We start from the raw sequence: 20,334 nt of genomic DNA, 5'->3' as shown, positions 1-20,334 counted from the left end.
TCCATTTGTGAAATAGTTTGGGCAAGTATACAAGTCAACTTGTTACGGGATCAAGCTTGCACACCTGCCCTTTGATTTCAACCTGGAAAACGGGAAAAAAAGTTCCTCACAATAATCTGGCCATTTGCTATTTAGAGTCTGAGTGGATCTTAAGTCAAGATGTTAATTTTGCTTGGCGTATTAACTCATTCTCCTTTTATTGGCCTTGGTGTATGCTTGAGATAATACCTTCTGTTGCTCAAAAAAAGATAAAATTGTGAGGTCCAATTTTTGTTTCCAACTACCTAGGTAATTTACATTCAAGTGAAAAACAATTTTGTATAAAGTACAAATTTTCTGCATTTTTTGGAAAATTTGTGTTCTATTTGGTCTGAGTATTTAGTATCTACTAAAAATGTGAATTTTAAAGCTAAAAATAACTGCTGCTCTCCTGGACTTCTTGCAGTACCTTTCTAACTCCAGAACTTCTGTTGAAATTACTTGGATAATTCCATACATAGGAAACCTGCTGTGGGTCTTAATGATTTTTATTGTAGAATTGTATAAGCTCATGATTTTTCCTGGACATGTCCGAAATGGATGAAGTAAGTGACCTTTTTGTTTTTTTTTTTTTTTTTAAACAATATAAAGAGTACTAATTCGATTTGACTGTCACAGCTGAAAATTTTGTGTTCCATGAAGAGTTTCAGTGTGTAGATCTCACTAAATCTAGTCATTCCATTATATTCTTTTCTACTGCCTTTTGAGCATGACTTTTATATAAACTCCCACTCTACCCACTTGGTATGTGGCAACAACATTATTTTCCCTGCTGGAGTTCATCCTCTAATTTCTTTGAGTTTCAGAGAACTGTCACTGCATTTTGACTTTTAGTTTGGGGGTTAAAAATGCAGCAGGAAAGGAGAGATAGCAAGACCTGCCCTACATTGTCAGGTGAATAAACCAGCATGAGAAGATAGTGCCAGGCAAACTTGGTTGCAAGTGTTGTCTCCTGGTAATATAGATATAAATGTTAAACTTGTATAACATCTGACTGCAAATATCTAGAAGATTTGCTTGATAACTTTTGTAAAGGATGATGCCATGCTAGTAAAATTAGTTTTCATCTTCAGACTTGGTGTTTATGTTTCTCCTTACTAAGGTGTCAAAGTTCAAGTCATCTGTTTTAGCTATTTCAATTCTATTTTCGTTAAGGTCCCTATTCTCATCCCCTCTTCCAGATATTTTAGGTTCTCCTTTTTCCTTGAGACAAAACTGCAAGGAGTAGCCTAATCAATTGATGGCAAATGTACTGTCTAACATATTATTACTAAATAAAACACTTTGAAAGCATAGAAAGTTTAAAAAATATCCAAAAACCTTCCATACATACCTCAATGGTAGTACTTAGCAATCTTCCTTTTTTGAACCAATTGTAAGATTCTTGGGAGTATGAGCCACGTTCTGTTCTTTGAGTCCCCAGTGCTTAATGCTTGGCAAGAAGGTAAAATTAAAAATATTTATTATTAGATCAGTCAGTGGTTCCCAGCTGGGGATGATTTTCCCCCAGGGGGATATTTGGCAATGTCTAGGAACATTTTTGGTTGTCACAACTGAGGAGAGTTGCTACTACATCTAGTGAGTAGAAGCCTGTACTGATGCTAAGCATTGTATAATGCATAGGGCAATCCTTTCCAAGAAAGAATTATCTATCCCAAAATGTCAATAGTGCCTAGATTGAGAAACTCTGAATTAAATGATGTATTCATATTCTCAAAGAATTAAAGAAATTAAGTCATATTTAGCTATAGTTACCAGCTTTCATAAATGACAAAACAGTGTAGAATAGAATTTGTGATATTACAAAATGACTTCTGAGACAAAATTTTAAAATACTGTCAAGGCATGGAGTGATTAAATGACTGAATTTGTGTTTGAACAGTTTTGAACTAATGGAAAATGCCATCCTGAACTTGCTTGTGGTATGAGTAATAGTACCTGTCCATATCCAGCTTATTCAGTTTGTTAGAACAGAATGCACTTTAAGTTAATACTGCTTTTAGCAAGTTGGCCTTTATTTGTTCTATATCCGCAGGGTGGTCTACAGCTTATCCTGACCTGGCTTAAGTGCCATTGATCACAAGAAGCGAGGATCAAAATAAGGTGAATGGATTATTTTAAAATTATCATTACTATATTATTGTATACAACAGTGTCAATGGCAGCCCCATCCTGCCAGCAGGTCAACATTGTGACTTTATTCTGGAAGGACAGCTTATAAATTAAGCAGTTGACCTTTATGTCAGTCAATCAACATTGGGTGATCTAGGTCTGCCAAAGACATTAACTTTGAGCAATGACCACTTCATCAAAGGCAGAAATGCAGTATTTATAAACCTCTCATTTTTGTCTTTGCCAAACTCGCAGTGACGTTGTCTAGTTATCATTTTTTTGGCATCAATTAAAAGGCAGGAAATAATAATCAATTGCCTAGAACATTACCTGTAAAAAATACAATGTCCCAGAAGTTAAAAGATATACAAAATGAAAATTCTAAGCAATGTGCCTTGTCTATTTTACAACTTTTTGCATCAGAGCACTTACAAGAGATTAGAACTGAAAAGTCTTCAGTGATATTTTTATTTTTCCACTTTCTTATTGCACAGATGTAGAAATAAGGCCCTGAGACCAAGCAACTTCTACCAGATCGTACACATACTGGACTCTCTTGAGTAATTATCACTTCTCATTATCTAGTTAAATGGTCTCTGCATTATATAATAAGGCCACATAACTGAAAATATGAGTTAGACAATATTATATTTATAACTGAAATATGACATGCAGTGAATGTTACCGCATTTAAGATACTCTCTCCAACTGTGGCAAAAGTAGGAAGTAATCAGAACCTCAAATGATAATAGTATTGACCTAAGTAGAAATCTTGTGTATCTGTTTGAAAAAAAGTCTTATTTAACACAATTATTGCATCCTTATTATACACTTAGAGCAGGTTGGAGACAAGTACAAATTAGGCAAAGATACAACACTAAGGGAGTTTACAGACAATTGATAATATTAGAAAAGATGTTTGCATAAGTTAGAGTACACTCAAGTTAGGATAACTTGGGAAGGATTTATTTGCAGATGGACTTATTACCAAGGTGGGGGCATGGTGTAAGAAAACTCAAGTAGAGTAGAAGTACCAGTAGTCTAGAAAGCGCCAAACTTGGTCTCAATGTAGTGGGGAGGGAGAAGTCACCTTAAACTAGAAAGAGAGAGAGTCGTTAAAATACAGATAGCTCCAGAAACAAAATACCTTAACAATTATTCAAGCTAGTATATTGGTAGAAGGACTGCATTAAATGGTGTGTTGTGTCAGTTGTGGTGTGTGAGAAATATTGGGTAAAGGTAGCTATAAGGACGTAAAACTTGTGGGTCAGCTAAGGGCTATTGCCTTAGGAAAAAGAAAGGGAAAGGCTCAGAGTGATTAACTGATAACTGAAAGCTAAGTGTGAAGCTAGGGGACTTTTACCACGTAAAGAAATTTTCACTTTCTGGAGTCAGAGAAAGCTGAGGACTAGGTCCAGGACTTAATCACAGGAGTGACAGAGCTTCGAAGATGGTTTAACTCTTAATATAAGTAGGTTTGCTGTGCTGGGACCAAGACCCCAGTTAGGAAAGAATGTGACCTTGACACATGGGATGGGGACATCTAGATTTATTGGACCTAGAATTCCCTAAATTCCCCTAAGCCTTGAGGGTTGAAGTGGCTTACTCCTTCTTATTTAGGGCTAATAGTCTACCCTTCTTTTGAAGATGGTGAAAGGGCTTCCTTCGTGCACCTCAAGATTTGTCCCCAGTTCTCCTATTGATCTCTAGGGCTATGTCATGATATAACCCAGCCAGAGACAAACAGGGCCTAAAAGGGGGGGGAAATTGAGAATACGTCAAAAGAACTGTAAGGACCTAATCACCATGATTATGCATGGGATGAGAATCTAAGGACTCTTGTTCAAGGGACAGGGTTGAAGGGAGAGAGGAGGCAAGAAGGAGAGTCACCTTTTTGGCAGAGTTCATTAAATCTCATCAGGAAAATCCAGTAGGTCTGTTGTCACATAGTGGTGGCAAGAAGAAACATATTTAGCATTCAGGTAGTACATTTACTTTCTCTTGATATTCTCTTGCCCAATATTGGTGAATGGACGAATGCAACAACCTTAATTTGATAAGAACGTGAGGAACAAGGGCTCAAATTTCTCAGAGATTATGGTATTCATCATGCCAGGAAGATCAGCAAAGCTGCTAGTCAATGTTGAAGGGAAGGGAATATAGAATGAATGGTTGAGGAGAAAAACAATGAGAATGTTTGTGGTTCTAAGACCCGTCATAGCAGTAATGTACATGGTTTTCTCACGAATCCGCTTCAGCCAAATTTCTCTAAGAAGAGAGGTTGACTCTAGTCCTGGGCTAACTGTTCCCTGAAGTTTTAAATTAAGTGGTGCCAAGTAATTCAAGCAGTAGGCTTATCGAAGCTCTCCCTTCAAGAATGTAGCTGCTACAAGAACTGTCTGCATAGCTAGTCCTCATCTGCCAGCCCCATGCTGGGCTTGCCTTGGCTGCAGGACAGGTACATTGCTCAAGGTCACACCTTCTTCTAGGGGCAGCCTGCATCTGGTAATCACCTGCAGGGCTATAAAGGTTTGGCTCTCTCACTCCAGTTCAGGATAAATATAAATGGTTATCCTATACAGTGAAACCCCTGGGTCTCTACTAAAAAAAATACAAAAAACTAGGGGCCGGAGGTGGTATGGTTTGTAGCCCCAGCTACCTTCGGGAGGCTGGAGGCAGTGAGAATGGCGTGATCCGGGAGGGTGGAGCTTTGAGTGAGCTGGATCCGCCACTGCAGACTCCAGCCTAAGGACAGAGTCAGATTCCCGCCCAAAACAAGGGCTACAAGCAAGGGCTATGGCAAACTGTTATCTGGCCAGCAGCCACCATTGATGCCTCCACTGAGACTGTATCACAGCTCAACTTCTCCCTCTGCCTGGCTGCTTTATTTATTACCAAAGAAGTTGAATCCAACAGCACTCTAATAAAATGCTTGCACTCTAAACTCCATCTCAGAATGGTTTTCCAAGGGACCTAGGGGACTGCACAGCTGGTGGAGGTTTATTTTGTGTGTTGGGGTGAAATATCAGAAATATTGGTAAAAAAGCACTTAAAATATATGTTGGACAGTTTTTATATAGATGTTCTATAAATAACTGCTACTCTGCCTGACCTCTATGTCTTACTCCATTGCAGACCTTGTTTGCATTAATTTTTTTTGCACTAGACTAAGATTTATTTATGCTTAATGGTCATCAAGATCTAATAGTATATTCTTATTAATAAGCTTCATAATTTCCTAATATTTCAGAAATCCACAAAGTGGCATTTACATAATCATCCTAAAACTTGCACAAAATTATAGTTGCTAGTATAAAATCATTTAAATATCATAACCCTATAATTTACCTTATTGTTTGTTTAGTGCAGTAATAATTAAGAGATGAAGTCTACATATACAGCACTTTTTTGAGATCCTGATATTAAAATGAATACCTGATTCATGTCATTAAACAGCTTATAGTTTTATTTAGTTATTTTCAAACAACAATACATGAGAAAACATACAGTCCATGGCCCTACCCACCAAAAGTTCTGATTTAGCCTGCCTGGGAGATGGGTGCAGAAGTCAGCATTGACAAGGAGGGTGCACTGATTTATGAGCTAGAGAGAGCAGACTGAAAAGCTTTGGGTTATACAGACATATCACTGCTGGTGCTTTGAGCTTTTCCCTGTTTTCTCACCTCATGCAAAGTAACAGTAGGTCATAGTGTCTATGCACTAATTTTTATTTCACATTATCATAATCTCTCTCTCATCACTTTTGATATTCTCATTGTTCAAAATGCAGGTTTATCATGCTAATTACCAGTATGTTATGCATCAGTTCTGTCAGTACTAGTATACATTTTAGGCAAGTGTTGCAAAACTAAAAATTTGTTCAGCTTTACCTGTTAAGGAATTGTTATAACCCAAAATGCTTGCGCTCTAAACTCCATCTCAGAATGGTTTTCCATTCTGAAATGGAAATGCTCTTCTAGACACAGTATTCCTGCCTAATTCCTTTACATTTAGCACATCAGTTTCATGGAAATATATAGGTAGATTTTCTGAAGATCACATGTCTAGGATGGCAGCTGTTTTTAACCTGAGGATCAAGATAAAAACATTCTCTTTACTGTTTATAAAAGACTTTAACATGGAATCAATCACATGTTTAAAATTGATAAGGTGTCTTAATAAACCATTAAATACTAAATTTTGAATATTTTCACACTCATAGAAATTCTTTTCCAGTTTACCTCTGAAAGCATGTGATAGTATACGAACGTTAGATCTTCACATTTACTGCAATTTTCAACCTAGGTGCCTATTGTTTCTGAAAAACCTCTTTCATCTTTTCTAGGTTCTTCGTTTCATAAAACCATTGATAACTGGCTTGCCAAAGACACTTTGCATATTATTCTCCTTTTCTATTCATTTTGTTTATAATTTTGTTAATTTCTCAAGTAATTGTTATTATTTGTTTAATCCGCTTACTTCAAATTAATTTTCTTCTTTTATCTGATTTTCTGTAGTGAAAGATTAGATTGCTGATTTTAGATTTTTGTTCTTTTGGAATATATGGAGTCAACGCTAAAAAATTTTCCTGTAAGTAGGCCAGGCTCAGTAGCTCACGCCTGTAATCCCAGCACTTCAGGAGGCCGAGGTGAGCAGATTACTTAAGGTCAGGAGTTCGAGACCAGCCTGGCCAACGTGGTGAAATTCCGTCTCTACTAAAAACACAAAAATTAGCCAGGCATGGTGGCGGGCACCTGTAATCCAGGCTACTCAGGAGGCTAAGGCAGGGGAATCGCTTGAACCCTGGAGGCAGAGGTTGCAGTGAGCCAAGATCGCGCCATTGCACTCCAGTCTGGGTGACAAGAGCGAAACTCCGTCTCAGAAAAAGAAAAAACATTCTGTAAGTATTACATTCCACACATTTTGATGTTTTGTTTTATTTTAATTTAGTCTAAGGTATTTTTAAATTTTTCTTGAGATGTATTTGGTCCAGGTGTTATTTAACAGTGTTTTCAGTCTACAAAACTTTTGGAAATGTGCAGGTATATTTATGTTATTGATTCTAGTTTAATTCCATTGTGTTCTGAAAACATGTTTTGAATGATTTCTGTACTTTTGTATTTATTGAGATGTGTTACATGGCTCAAAATATGGTTTATCTTGGTTAATATTCTGTATGAGCTTGAGAAAAAATGTGCATTCTGCTGTTGTTATATGAAGTATTTTCTGTCAATTAAATCCAGTTAATTGATGGTGCTATATAGTTCAACTATGTCCTTACTGATTTTCTGCTTGCTGGATCTGTCCATTACATGTAGCAGGGTGTTGGCATCTCCAACTATAAGGTGGATTCTACTATTTATCCTTGCAGCTCTATCACATTGTAGATGAGGAACATGTAACAGATAGAGGAGAAATAACTTGCCCATGTTCCATGACTGTAAGTTTATGTTTTCAGATCATGACGGGGGAGCTAACTTGTTAACCTAACAAATAATACTTATTTGCATGCTCAGGAATGAATAAAATTGTAATTTACAAGTGTTCTGGGCAAATATTGTTCCGCCAAAAGATATCTCCACTAGGAACCTCAGAATTTGATCTTATTTGGAATAAGGGTTATTGCGTATGTACTTAAGGATTTTGAGATGAGATCATCCTGAATTACGATGGGTCCTCAGCCCAATAACCTTTGCATATATAAGAATAAGTACAGGGACATTTGAGACACAGAGAAACAGAGGAGGAGGCCATGTGAAGATGGAGACAGAGATTGGAATAATTCATCTACAAGCTAAGGGACACTAACAATTGCCCACAGGCACTAGAAGCTGGGAGAGAGACCAGGGATGGGTTCTCCCTCGAGCCTACAAAAGGAACCAACCCTGCCACCCTTAATTTTGGACCCCAGAACTGTGAGAGAAAAAACTTCAGGTGTTTTGAGATACTCAGTTTGTGGTAATTTATTATGTCAGCCTTAGGAAACAAAAATGAGTATATAAGTACTTCACAAATTGTTTAGCTCAGTGGTATGGTAAGCTAAATCCATTAGCATTTTCTTGTTGAGATATTGACATGAAAAAGACACAGAGAAAACTAAAACTAACAGAACTGTGTGTGTATGTGTGTGTGTGTTAAATAAAACATAAGGACATTAATTAGTGATTTAAAAAATTATTCTCCATTAATCACCTTATAATATATCAGGCTTTAGAAAGCAATTTGATTTCAATTAGAAAAACAGGAAAAACTTCATAACATTAGTAGTAATTATAATTTGTAATTATCCCATTTATCTTGGTTTATTGTTAGTGTTGCCTATTGGAATATAAGCTCCTTGACATGTTGGTGACATTGTCAATCTTTTTTGTTGTATTGTCTCAGATATCCAGCAAAGGCATGTAATAACTTTAATAAATATGTGTCGAATGAAAGAAGGGTTGATTCATAAAGAGAGATCTTTATTAGCATGATGCATTATGTGTGAAAATAATAATTATTTCATATATCTAATCAACAGAGACAGGACAGCAATGTATCTACTGAAATATATCAAAGGTAACAAGGTGACCCTACCTATGGGGTTATTACCACTTGGACATAGGGATTCATGGATCTGGAAATTGACTTTTTATCCCATATCACTTTTTGTGGTTATACCAACCACATTATTATTTTTCATAAAATTTTCTCTGTCTCATGGCTTTAGTGAAAGAAATATATCTAAATATAGTTGAGCATTTTGGTAAAGAATCTTATACTGCAGTTTTAGGAGAATGTAACATTGATTGTTAATATTCATGAAAAAATGAATCATTTGTTTGCCCTCATTTCATGCACAGAATTCACCATGACATCAGTGGGAGCTTTTTACAACAATAAATCTGTGCCAAATAATAAATTACATTTCCTCATATTAAATTAAAATGTGCACATTGGAGAGGCTTAATTTTAAATTTCCATGACAAATGGAAATCTGGAAACTAACTAACTAAATAAATAAATAAAAATAAAGAGAAAAGAAAAACTAAAATGCAGTTTAACTACAAAGAAATGGCCCAAGTTTTGACTCTCAGGATTTTCTTTGTCAGATAGTTTTCTAAAAATTAGTAACTGTTAATATAGGGGTTGTCAGAATGCTGTTTAATTCTTTCTGAAAGGAGGTAATTGGTATTTACATCATTTTTGGTAACTGAATATACATGGAATATTTCTACATGCAGAAGAACAGTAAGAAAAAAATCTCATAAGAAAGCGAATGAGATTAAACACACTAACAACTCTCCTTCCAACATGTGAATATAACTCAGAATTTCAGAACTATTCCCTTTTTTAGTGAAAGCTTAGCTAAACTGAGTTAATGCAGCAATTTCTTACATTCCGGGATACTAATCGTATTCCTACACACAGAAGTCCTGTAACACTCTACAGTTCTTGAAAGGGTCAGATAAAACCTTCAGATATTCTTTCATCACCATCATAAAACATCAGCTAAAGGTACAAAATGTCATGTTCCTATTCTTCTCTTATCAGTGTGAAGTTCTCAAAATAATCTTCACAGTACAGGAAGCATCATGAAAATAGTATTTCCTCATTTCACTCCTAATAAGAATGGAAAACATCAGGTATTTTTTAAGTCTTATCCCGGGCCACTGGTATAGGCATCACAGTGATTGATTTCATCCTGCAGTCTTCAGTTTACAGGAAATCCATATAAATCAACCAGAATATGGAAATTCATACCTCCCAGGGGTAACAGATTAACAGATTCTAAATTGGAGCAAAAAAGAAAGGTCAATAAGAAAGCATCAATGAGGAACAGGGGAAAAATATGCCAGACCCTGAGTACTTTCTTTAGAGACGTACATTGTGGGTTATTATTATTTTTTTTCTGACTCAAAATGACACAGCCTGGAGCTGGCAACCACACATATGAATATTTGGGAGCCAATAGAATTACTGTCTTGAGAAAGTTTTTTGACTCACTGATTCTTTTCCGTATCTGAGATAAGCCATGGGAGCTCTCCCTCCAGAAATCTCTGTTTTCAGAAAGATTCTCACATCGCTTCAGAGAGAATTCTCTACTGAAAGTATCATCAGTGCATGATTAGGCTAGCTTTCCATAAGGCAGAGAACTGAAGCTAAAGAGGGGTTCCAAGAAGTCAGATGGAGACCATCCAGAAACAGCTAGTACAGAGTTTCTGTGCTTTGCCACAAGGTCTAAACGTTTTCATCCTTTAAAGTATTTCCTAAAGACACAGTATCTCCAAAATTATTCATTTTACTCTAAGGTCAATCCGAGTGAGAATCTGGAGTGAGGCCTCATGAAGTACACAAACCCAAAAAGAATTAGAAGTGTATGTTATTCTTGAAAGGACCTCATATGTGATCTCTTGGATAGGAATTAGTGCAGCTGGTGGTGAAAAGTAGAAAAGGATATATACAAAAAGCAATTGTTATTTTTTCATATACAAAACAACAATTGTTTGGTTGGCTAACCAAAGTGTATACTTGCAAAGTAGTTCTGCGGAACTATTTCAAGGAGGAACTTGAAGGAAGTTACATTTTTGAGCTAGGTACCACTGAAACTATCTTTCACATTTCATGGAAAGAAAAATATTTCTGAGCTATGTCATCAACTAGTGGACATGTGTTGGAATTGATCATATACTTTATTGAGTGATGAAACTAAATTAATGAATTAAGAAAGAAAACTGACAGAGCAATTTCTAAGACAGAGAAATGCGAACAGAAGCTCTGGCTTGTTTGGGGGTTGGGATTATTGGTAGACTCTCAAATGTATTATAGATAAAGGACACGAAGGAGGTGACACTGTCAGCCAGTGCAGAAGAGACCTCATGTGCACGCACATTTTAATCAATCCACAATAAAATCTCTAATGAAAACAAAAGCAATTAATAGGTCTACACATCTTTTATATATCTTTTTCCTACAAAATTAGATCTCAGGGTATCTTCTATTTAATTAACGAATGCTGTAGATGTTCACTTTACCTGCATTAGTTTCTTTTACTAATAAGCAGGGTTCCACTATTAGTGAAAGAGCTTCATAATCTGCGTAAATAAAATATAGAGTTATTATATATTAAGCCTTGTTTGTATACAAGGAAATGTTCTGGATACTTCGTAAATAATGTCTTTGCTTCTTACAAAAATGTTGCAAGGTTAGTGTTGCTGTTATTATTATTATTGAATCAATTGAGAGACGTGGAGTTTAAATATCTTACCAGAAAGCCCACAGATATGAAATGTTAGGGTTGAAGCTAAAATCGGTTTGCCTTCAAAATTATTTGAAGCCCATTCTATTAAGCCGTGTTTCCTATTATGGATATGCATAAATGAAAGGTCAGAGAATTTCAAAATATCAAGGTTTTTTTTTTTTTTTTTTTTTTTTCAGAAAGTGAAAATATAAAGCTTTTGATATCAGGTCAAAGGTGGAAAGAGCAAGTTTTACAACAACAAATTTACAAGTACCAAAAACCTGTGCAGGTTGTAAAATGAGCCACAGACTCCCATCCAGGCTGAAGTGATAACCAAAAAATATTTGCTTCTTTAAAAAATGCTCCTCTTATTGTAGAAAATAAAGGCTTCCCATAGTAAGGACGTTTGTTTATGCACATGGGCTATGAGTAAACAAAGAACTCTTATCTCCATATGCATCAGAATATTTTATCTGAAGGCAAAAAGAACAGCGAAGTATATTAATAAAAAATGCTAAGAAAGAGAAAATAAAATTCTGTGTCTATTCATTCTGCAAACTGAAAGACTGAAAATAATTTGAAATGTTGAAGCTCAACATTCACTATTTGGGAAGATATATATATATATATATATATTTTTTTTTTTTCTGAGAACAGCAGACCATGATTATTGAACATGACATCGACACTGGTAGTATTCTTTGTTGAAAGAAATGAGCCATCATGGGCCATCAAGGGGGCAATGGCGGATTTAATGGGGCCATTTAAGCAGAGAACTTTCAGTCTTATTGCTGTTCATACCACATTATGCAGTAGCTTCTCCTTTATATTCAGCCTGTTAACTAAAATAGAATTCAGAGGGGAAAAAAGGAACCTGGAGGGACTGCTTGCTCCTGCAAAACCCTAATAAATTGTTCAATAGCCATTAAACACATACGCATGAAACTCTTTAGTAGAGATACGTTTTCAACTTTGTGTAACACCTGTCTAACACGGTTTAAAAGAATGTCAAGAGAAAAGAAGATCAACTGATGGCAACGACGGAAAGGACATACAAGGTACACATTTGTATTACCGGCGCATTCCAATCCAGGCAAGACATAAACCAGGGTGCTGAGAGCCGTGTTGATCATGACAAGATTAGTGACCAGTGCCTTTCTTCTCTTCTGACAGCTTGCGGATGCAGGATGGATTTACGTGTCCCTGGAGGACAGGAAGGCATAAACAACGCTTGGCATCAGCATCATGCAGTGCTGACATCACCAGTTCAAGTCATCTGACTGAGCCAGAAAATTAGAATCCAAAACTTGATTTCGTAGCATACTGCCATGCAAATGAGGAAATATGACAGGTCTCAAAAGTGCCTCTGAATGTAGACCCTCTCACCCATTTTTTTTTTTTCATTCTGAATGAGTATATTCAAAGAGAGAAAATATTGCAAGCACATCGTGGTCAACTGGGGAAATGAAGGTTTGAATATTGGCCCTGAAGTTGTAGACTAAGTGGTAATCAATGCTTCATAATAATAATAATAAGCTCCAATCACATGAAGGCAAAAACCAGTCCTAACCTGAAGATAACATATTTGTATGGTGGAATCTTGCCATCTCCTGCTTGGCAGCATCAGACTGACGAGCAAGCTGTGTTTGAGCTGTCAGATGCTCGGCCATCACTGTCAGCTCCACTTCTGACACTTCAGTTATGTCTGTATTTTGAGAAAGGCCAAAACACTGATGCTTCCTAAATCTATTTTCTGGCCCAGAGTTTCATGTTTTCATCAAAAACCTCATATATCAATAACCAGGAGAGAGATTACTCTTTTTGAAGGAAGGGAAGGATTTCGGAAATATAATCAATTTATTTGAACATTTATTGTGCTTTTACTTGGTGATCATTACAATCTCTAAGGGCCACTTTTTTCAAAGAATAGGTTATTTATTTTATAGAACTATTTCATGATGCCATTTTCACCGTTATTGCAATACACTTCAGCATTTCAGGCTCAACAGTAGTTATTTTAATGTTTTCAAGGAGATAATCCATAAAAGCAGTATATTTTACAATGTCTATATTTTATGTATTTATGTATGTATTTATTTGTTTGTTTGTTTGTTTGAGATAGTTTTTCATACTCCGTCACCCAGACTGGAGTGCAGTGGTGTGATCTCAGCTCACTGCAAACTCCGCCTCCCAGGTTCAAACAATTCTCATGCCTCAGCCTCCTGAGTAACTGGGATTAGAGGCACAGGCCACTATGGACAGCTAATGTTTGTATTTTTAGTAGCGACAAGGGTTTCACCGTGTTGGCCAGGCTGGTTTTGAACTCCTGACCTTAAGCAATACACCCTCCCAAAGTGCTGGGATTAGAGGCATGAGCCACTGCGCCAGACCAGTGTCTATATTTTATATTTGATTCTTTGTTTCCAATGTTATGTACCTACAAAATTAGTAAAATCTGTGTTTACTTGTGAACTTGATATTTTACCTAATGAACTTTATTTTATCAGATAAAGTCAACTAAAATACGTTGAATAGTTGTATATATATTCAGCCTTATAAACTACATTCAGTTACCAAGTGATGTTAATAGTAATATTGCTAACCAACAAAAAAAACCTAACTACTTATTGAGAGGCTACTATGTGCCAGACATGGGGTTAGGCAATTTGCATGCAAAATCAAAATTAATGTTTACACATTTAAAATAACTTCTTGGAAGATAAACCTAAATTAAGAAATATTCTTACATCTCCTTTGAAATGGTTTCTCTTCACCTACATTATTTCATAAACATGAAGGTTAAGATTATCTTACTACTCATTTTAAGGGGAATGTGTGAAACGAATAACTTCTCAGTGTTATCATTTTCAAATTTCTGTCCTCTACTTAAGCACAAAAAAGTCTAGATAGTTTCACACTCAAACTTCCCAACATGAAATTTAATCACATTTCGTGGAATAATGCCTTCCCTACTTGCTATGAACAATGAAATCAGAATTACTGCTTACTGGAAATTGTCTCACAGGGCTTTGGCCTCTGTGATGTGAATATAAGCATGGTAAAATATTAATTTTAGCCTAAGTTTTTTTTTTTTAATTCTACTTGTGCAGTTAACATAAAAATCAAAATCTTTTGGTAAAAAAATAAAAGGATGAGAATGATAACTAGGATTTTCTTAGATGGGGAAAGATGGCAGGTTGCTGTTGACAACTTGAGATGGTTAGAATAAAATAACACTAGAAAAACGTTAGGAAATTCATAATTGCTTGCTAAAAAATGAATTAAAACCTCTAATTGTAGTACATTCCCAGTGTCTCAGGTATATCATCTTTTACTGGTGTTTATAATGTCTGTATCGACCTTTTTGACCTTGGCTACAAACATAGCTATTACTCCTTTACTGACTCTCTCTTTAGCGGGTGGTGGAAATTTTTACCAGTTTGCTCTGCTTTTCAGGCTTCAAAAGGAAGTTGGATACAGGTTCTCTTAATTACTCAATCCCACAAAATGTATATAGGGGCCTATAACTAATGGACTAGGGAGTGCTGATGGATAAGAAGCCCACAATATCCATCTAACTCTCTGCTTTTTCTTTCTTTGGCATCCCAGGATGTTGAGATTCCTTCTGTGATACCAGAAACACACATATATACGTATATGCGCACACATATAAATACTTGAATAAAGTTTAAAATTGCTCTGCAAGGATTCTTTCAAACGTTATACTTTGAACCAGTCTGTCAATTTCTTCACCGTTCACACTAAAAGTATAATAACTGATTAACTGCTCTAGGGTGTTGGCTAGGTCATTTCAGAAAAAAATGAGGGAGGGTAGTAGTGTTACAAAGTGGAAAGCATCTTGATTATTATTTCACAACATTGTCTTATTACAAAAAAAAAAAAAAAAAAAAACAGAGAAAGAGAAAAAAGAAGTACACAAATTGAACTTATATCCTTTAGGGTATATTGCTTGTGATACACCTCCAAGCAAGGTGATACAATAACAAATCAAAGGACTTTACTTACCATGTCGTCCAACACCCTTTACTCTGAAGGCAAGAACCAAAAAAAGCACAAAGAACACAAATACTTATTCTGATGTTACATACATCCTTCTGTCAAAAGGTATTCTAGAATATACTTCTCCACTTTTTGGCCTATCTCATTGTCAACATTGTTACCAGTTTGAAGGATTCCTACGAGCTCCTGGACAAACCCTGGCCTGATTTTCCCACTATGGCTTCCGCTCTAGTTTTTTCTCTTTATCACTTAAAGAAATAAAACTCGGGATGATGCCGTACACATGGTAAAGTGTTTTCCTTTATAATTTCAAGGAATGAAACACTGAGGTATTCGTACCTTCTTTCATATGGAATATTAATAGTAATAAACACAGGCATACCTTGGAGATATTGTGAGTTCACTTCCAGATCACCTCAAAAAAGTAAATATTGCGATAAAGCAAGTCACACAATGTTTCTTCATTTCCCAGGACATATGAAAATTATGTTTATACAATATTGTAGCCTGTTCTGTGTTTAACAGCACACAGTATAAAAAACAATGCGTGTATCTTAATATAAAAATACTTCATTATTTAAAAAAATGCTAATGATCACCTGAGCCTTCAGTGAGTCATAGTGGAAAGTCTTAGCTAGTGGAAGATGTTCCCTCAATGCTGATGGCTGCTTATAGATTAGGATGGTGTTGCTAAAGGTCGTGGTGGCTGTAGCGATTTCTTAAAAGAAAACAACTACAAAGTTTGCCTCATCAGTTGACTTTTCCTTTCTTGAAAGGTTTCTCTGTAGCATGCAATGATGTTTGGTAGCATTTCGCCCGCAGTAAAACGTCTTTCAAAATTGGAGTCAATCTTCTGAAACCCTTCCACTGCTTTCTTAACTAAGTTATGGAATTTTAACTTGCAACATTCATCATTTTAAAGGAGTATATAAAAACCGTCAAAATGGGTCAGAAACAAGGTTTGCAATGCTCATAATTATCTTCAACATTGGCAATATTCAACCTTTTGAGTCAGTCTCAACAGAGTCAGTCTATCAGAACAGTGTTGTTCTTGATTAAAAAAAAGCAAATTATTTTTCTATTTACAATTTTTAGAAAAGGTTTAATGTAAAAATATTTTTCTCCTTTATATATTTCCCTGCCATGGTAATGTTAAAACATATCAAGATCCTCCTCGGACTTTAAAGGGGAAAAGCATAACATTCCATTTTAGTTGAAGCATTCCTTCACATAGCCAACATATTTTTTCTAGGCACTCTAAGAACTCTTCAGAATACTACAGGAAAAATGTTCCTCTTGCCTACTGATCTGTTAGTTATATTTTCCCTCAAACTTTTCTAAATTAAACATTGCTATAACTGTTTTTTAATTTAATTTTCCATGGTTCAGTCCTCAAGTTATTTTTCTTTTATTTGGAAACACTCCTTCAGTTTCAACTTGCTGAACAGGCAAGCAACTGCTTTTGGCTTCTATGGAAACTGGAATCCTGCGGCTGCATATAGGCATTCTGGTTCCACCAACTTTTGTTGGGTTGTGATATCCAGTGATTTAGGTGGAAAAGTACAAGGTATTCTTCCATGATGGATATGATATGGTAATAACAGGCTGGGATCTAATTGGACCCAGGGAACTGAGAGACTGGAAGATACAAGAAGGCCACAATGGGTTTTATACAAATAGTATGCTGTCCTAGTAACTTTTCCATCACAGACCTTATAGATCAGGAGCGAAGAATCTTCTGCTGCATGATATAACTAGTAGGAACCCTCCTGCAAGCTACTTAATTTCCTTAGAATGTATTGGAGGATGTTAAATAAATTGGAAATCTTGAGTGCTGAAACTTTTCTTTTAATTCTTCTGAGGTAATATATTCCAGTAGAAAAAGCTTTGAAGTAAAAGCATTGATATGCCCAACATAAAATGAGCTGTTGGAATGCAATAAACTTTCAGTTCATAAGTGACAAAGTTCACTTTCAATCAGAGCTTCAAGTTCATAACAAGCTTGATACTCTACTTTTGAGAGTACATAAACTGGAAATTGTCTTCTGATTTTCTTCTGGTTTTTTTTTTTTTTTTTTTTTTTTTTTTTTTTTAGAACATGGTCTTGTCTCTATCCTCTGGACACTGCAGCACATGAGAAACAACAGGTCTTGCAGGCTAAATAAATTATAAACAAAACTTCCTTCTTGAGGAACTAGGTATTCCTATGTATCTTCAACATAGTCCTGAAGTTCATAGGGCAATCGTCCTTTGGGCTTCTGAAATGCAGAAGGCCATCCAGATTTTGGTCAACTAGAGCTATCTGAAGGAACAGACAATTGCTGAGAAACAGAAGACTGTTTAGAATTTTCTAAATTCATTAAGGACAATTCAGGTACTTTTCTGGAAATTGGCTCTAAGAGATTATCCTGCATTTTTAAAATTTCTCCAACTGGATCATGTGTTTTATATACTCACTTGATAAGTTTTTTACAAAACACATGACTCTGCAGGCCTACAAGCAGTATGTCTGGTTTCCTACAGAAGCCTGCCCTGAGGAAGAATTTGGACTGACTGAAGTTAGAACCCACAACATCTGTTTTTCCATCACTATTATTTTTACACTCCATATCAATGATTAAACACTCCTCATCTGTATCACAGTTGAAGAGAACTGTATCTTCAGTTTTAGCTGCTTCTGATCTAACAGTCTTTTCCTTTGAGTTGTCCAGGTTTTCCAGAACATTGGGTCTTTCACCATCAGCATGTACCATGTCTACAGTCGTATCATTTTTATCAGAAGTTTCAATTTCCTAAGAATTTTCTAACTGTAAGGCATCAGATGTTTTCAAGTCACTATCTTGCTTCAAAGACTTGTCAGAATTTGACACCTTATCACCACATGATTCAAATCCCTGATTATCTTTATTTTTGCACTCTTCAGGACCACCATCCATACCAGTGACCAGTCGTTTCTCCTTTTGCAATTGTTCCATCAGAATCTGAGATAAACTTCTAGAATTAGCAGTAATGTCTGGTGCACTTGTTGCCACAAGTGTAGTTACTGCTTTGGGGGCTGCAGGAGCATCTGTCATGTTAGGTACTGTGGAAGCTCTTGCTGGAATTGGTGACTTTGATGCTTTGGTGGTGGTTACTCCAAAAGTTTCAAGTTCTGTGACATCATCATCAAAATCCAAATACAAGTTTTCAAGAGTCTCAATTTTTCAGCTCTCATTGACTTCACGGGACATGTCCATTTCAGATATAAACTCTTCAGGTTTGTGCATAAAGACTGCAGATACTGGAACAGATGTGTTTTGGGGTATCATAAATTTTAATGGAACTTCATGAAAGATTTGATTTCTCTCTCTCATAGTTACTTTATTTTGGGGAAGTGGTGAATTAATATATATTACTTTAACTGGTTTTGAACCTGCAACAGGTATTACTTGAATCAATACTGGATACTCCCACTGTTCCTTGTACATTGGTCCATGATTATTTAATAAGGTAAATAATGATTGACTAGTTAGAGCTAGCTGAGGGTGATAGCTTGAAACAAGCTTCTCTGCATTTGGATCTTTTCTAATATCATAATGCATAGTTTCAGCTGTTCGTTCTGACAATTCAATGGTAGATATATCATCTTTTGAGAGCTGCAACTTTATAGGCATTGAGGGAAATACTGTTTTCACATATTTTACGCTGCCCAATGCAGAAAGAGTTTTTTCTAACTTTAATTCCATCTCTACTTTGAATGGGAAGAATACCATTAAGCTGGTGACCTCGTGGAGAGTATAGAATTCTAGGTACTTTTTCACTTGTTCAATGCAAGCTCTTAAAATTTTCTCTGGGAAGAGACAAACATCACCGGAAAGCATGTTATAATCCTGTGCACATTTCCTTGCAGAATTCTGTAAAAACTTTAGGAACCCAGTCACTTCTTCATTCACATTTTTTTTTCATATCCAAGGAGTGCAAGAAGTCATTTGTATTTATTCCAACAGCTTTGAAATTTGCAGGAATCTTTGTATATTTAATCAACAAGTCCACATAACTCCTCTGCTCGCTCTGTTCGATAAAACATAGTTCTTTTACACTTGGAGCCACGGAATGATCTTTATAATTTTCTCAAGAGAAAAATGTCTTAAGGCCATTTTTGAGGAAAATATCCCAATTCAGTCCTGATTCACTTATGACCATCTTGGAGCTCATCTTCCTAGATTTCTGCTTCACTCTAGCTCACAGTTCACGGCTGCCTGGCTGCAAGGGCTCCAATGGAGGCAGGATCCCTCCAGAATTTACTCAACTCATGGTTTGTGGTGGCTCCTGCCCGGGCAGCGGCCACACACCACACACGCTCCTCCCCGCTCCTCACATTGTCGCGCGCACCTGGGAAAGCCATATTTAAAGGACGTGGCCCAAATTGTATAATTTTTGTTGTCGTTTTGATAATGTTCATAGCATTTTCCCTAGGAATAAATTTCATCTCCAAAGAAACCACTTATTTAGGTTATTCATAAGAAGCAACTCGTCATCTCTTCAAGTTTTACCACAAGGACGTAGTAGTTCAGTCACATCTTCAGATTCCACTTCTAATTCTAGTTCCCTTGACATTTTTACCAGATCTGTAGTTACTTCCTCGGTTCAAGTCTTGAACTTCTCAAAGTCAACCATGAGGTTTGGAATCCTCTTTTTCTAAGCTCCTGTTAATGTTGATATTTGTCCTTCTTAAATGAATCACAAATGTTTTTAAGCATCTAGGAGAATGAATCCTTTCCAGGAGATTTCCAATTTACTTTGCAGATTTAAATGATTTTTCAGGTCTATCAGAGGAATCACTGTGACTACTATTTATGGCAGCTGTAGCCTTACAAAATATATTTATTAAATAATAAGACCTGAAAGTCAAATTATTTCTTGACTCATGGACTGCAGAATAGATGTGTTAGGAGGCACAAAAA

General features: G+C 36.1%; 2 pseudogenes; both read right to left on the bottom strand.

Moving 5' to 3' along the window:
- Window positions 1-15,330: 15,330 nt before the first annotated feature.
- Window positions 15,331-17,933, bottom strand: LOC101005558 (annotated as a pseudogene).
- Window positions 17,934-17,994: 61 nt separating this feature from the next.
- On the bottom strand, window positions 17,995-19,585 carry LOC116273699 (annotated as a pseudogene).
- Between the last annotated feature and the right edge of the window lie 749 nt (window positions 19,586-20,334).

This window comes from Papio anubis, chromosome 2 (genome assembly GCF_008728515.1).
Source record: "Papio anubis isolate 15944 chromosome 2, Panubis1.0, whole genome shotgun sequence".
NCBI classification, from domain to species: domain Eukaryota; kingdom Metazoa; phylum Chordata; class Mammalia; order Primates; family Cercopithecidae; genus Papio; species Papio anubis.
The sequence above is the reverse complement of the archived record's forward strand: the minus strand, read 5'-3'. Positions and strand labels throughout refer to the sequence as shown.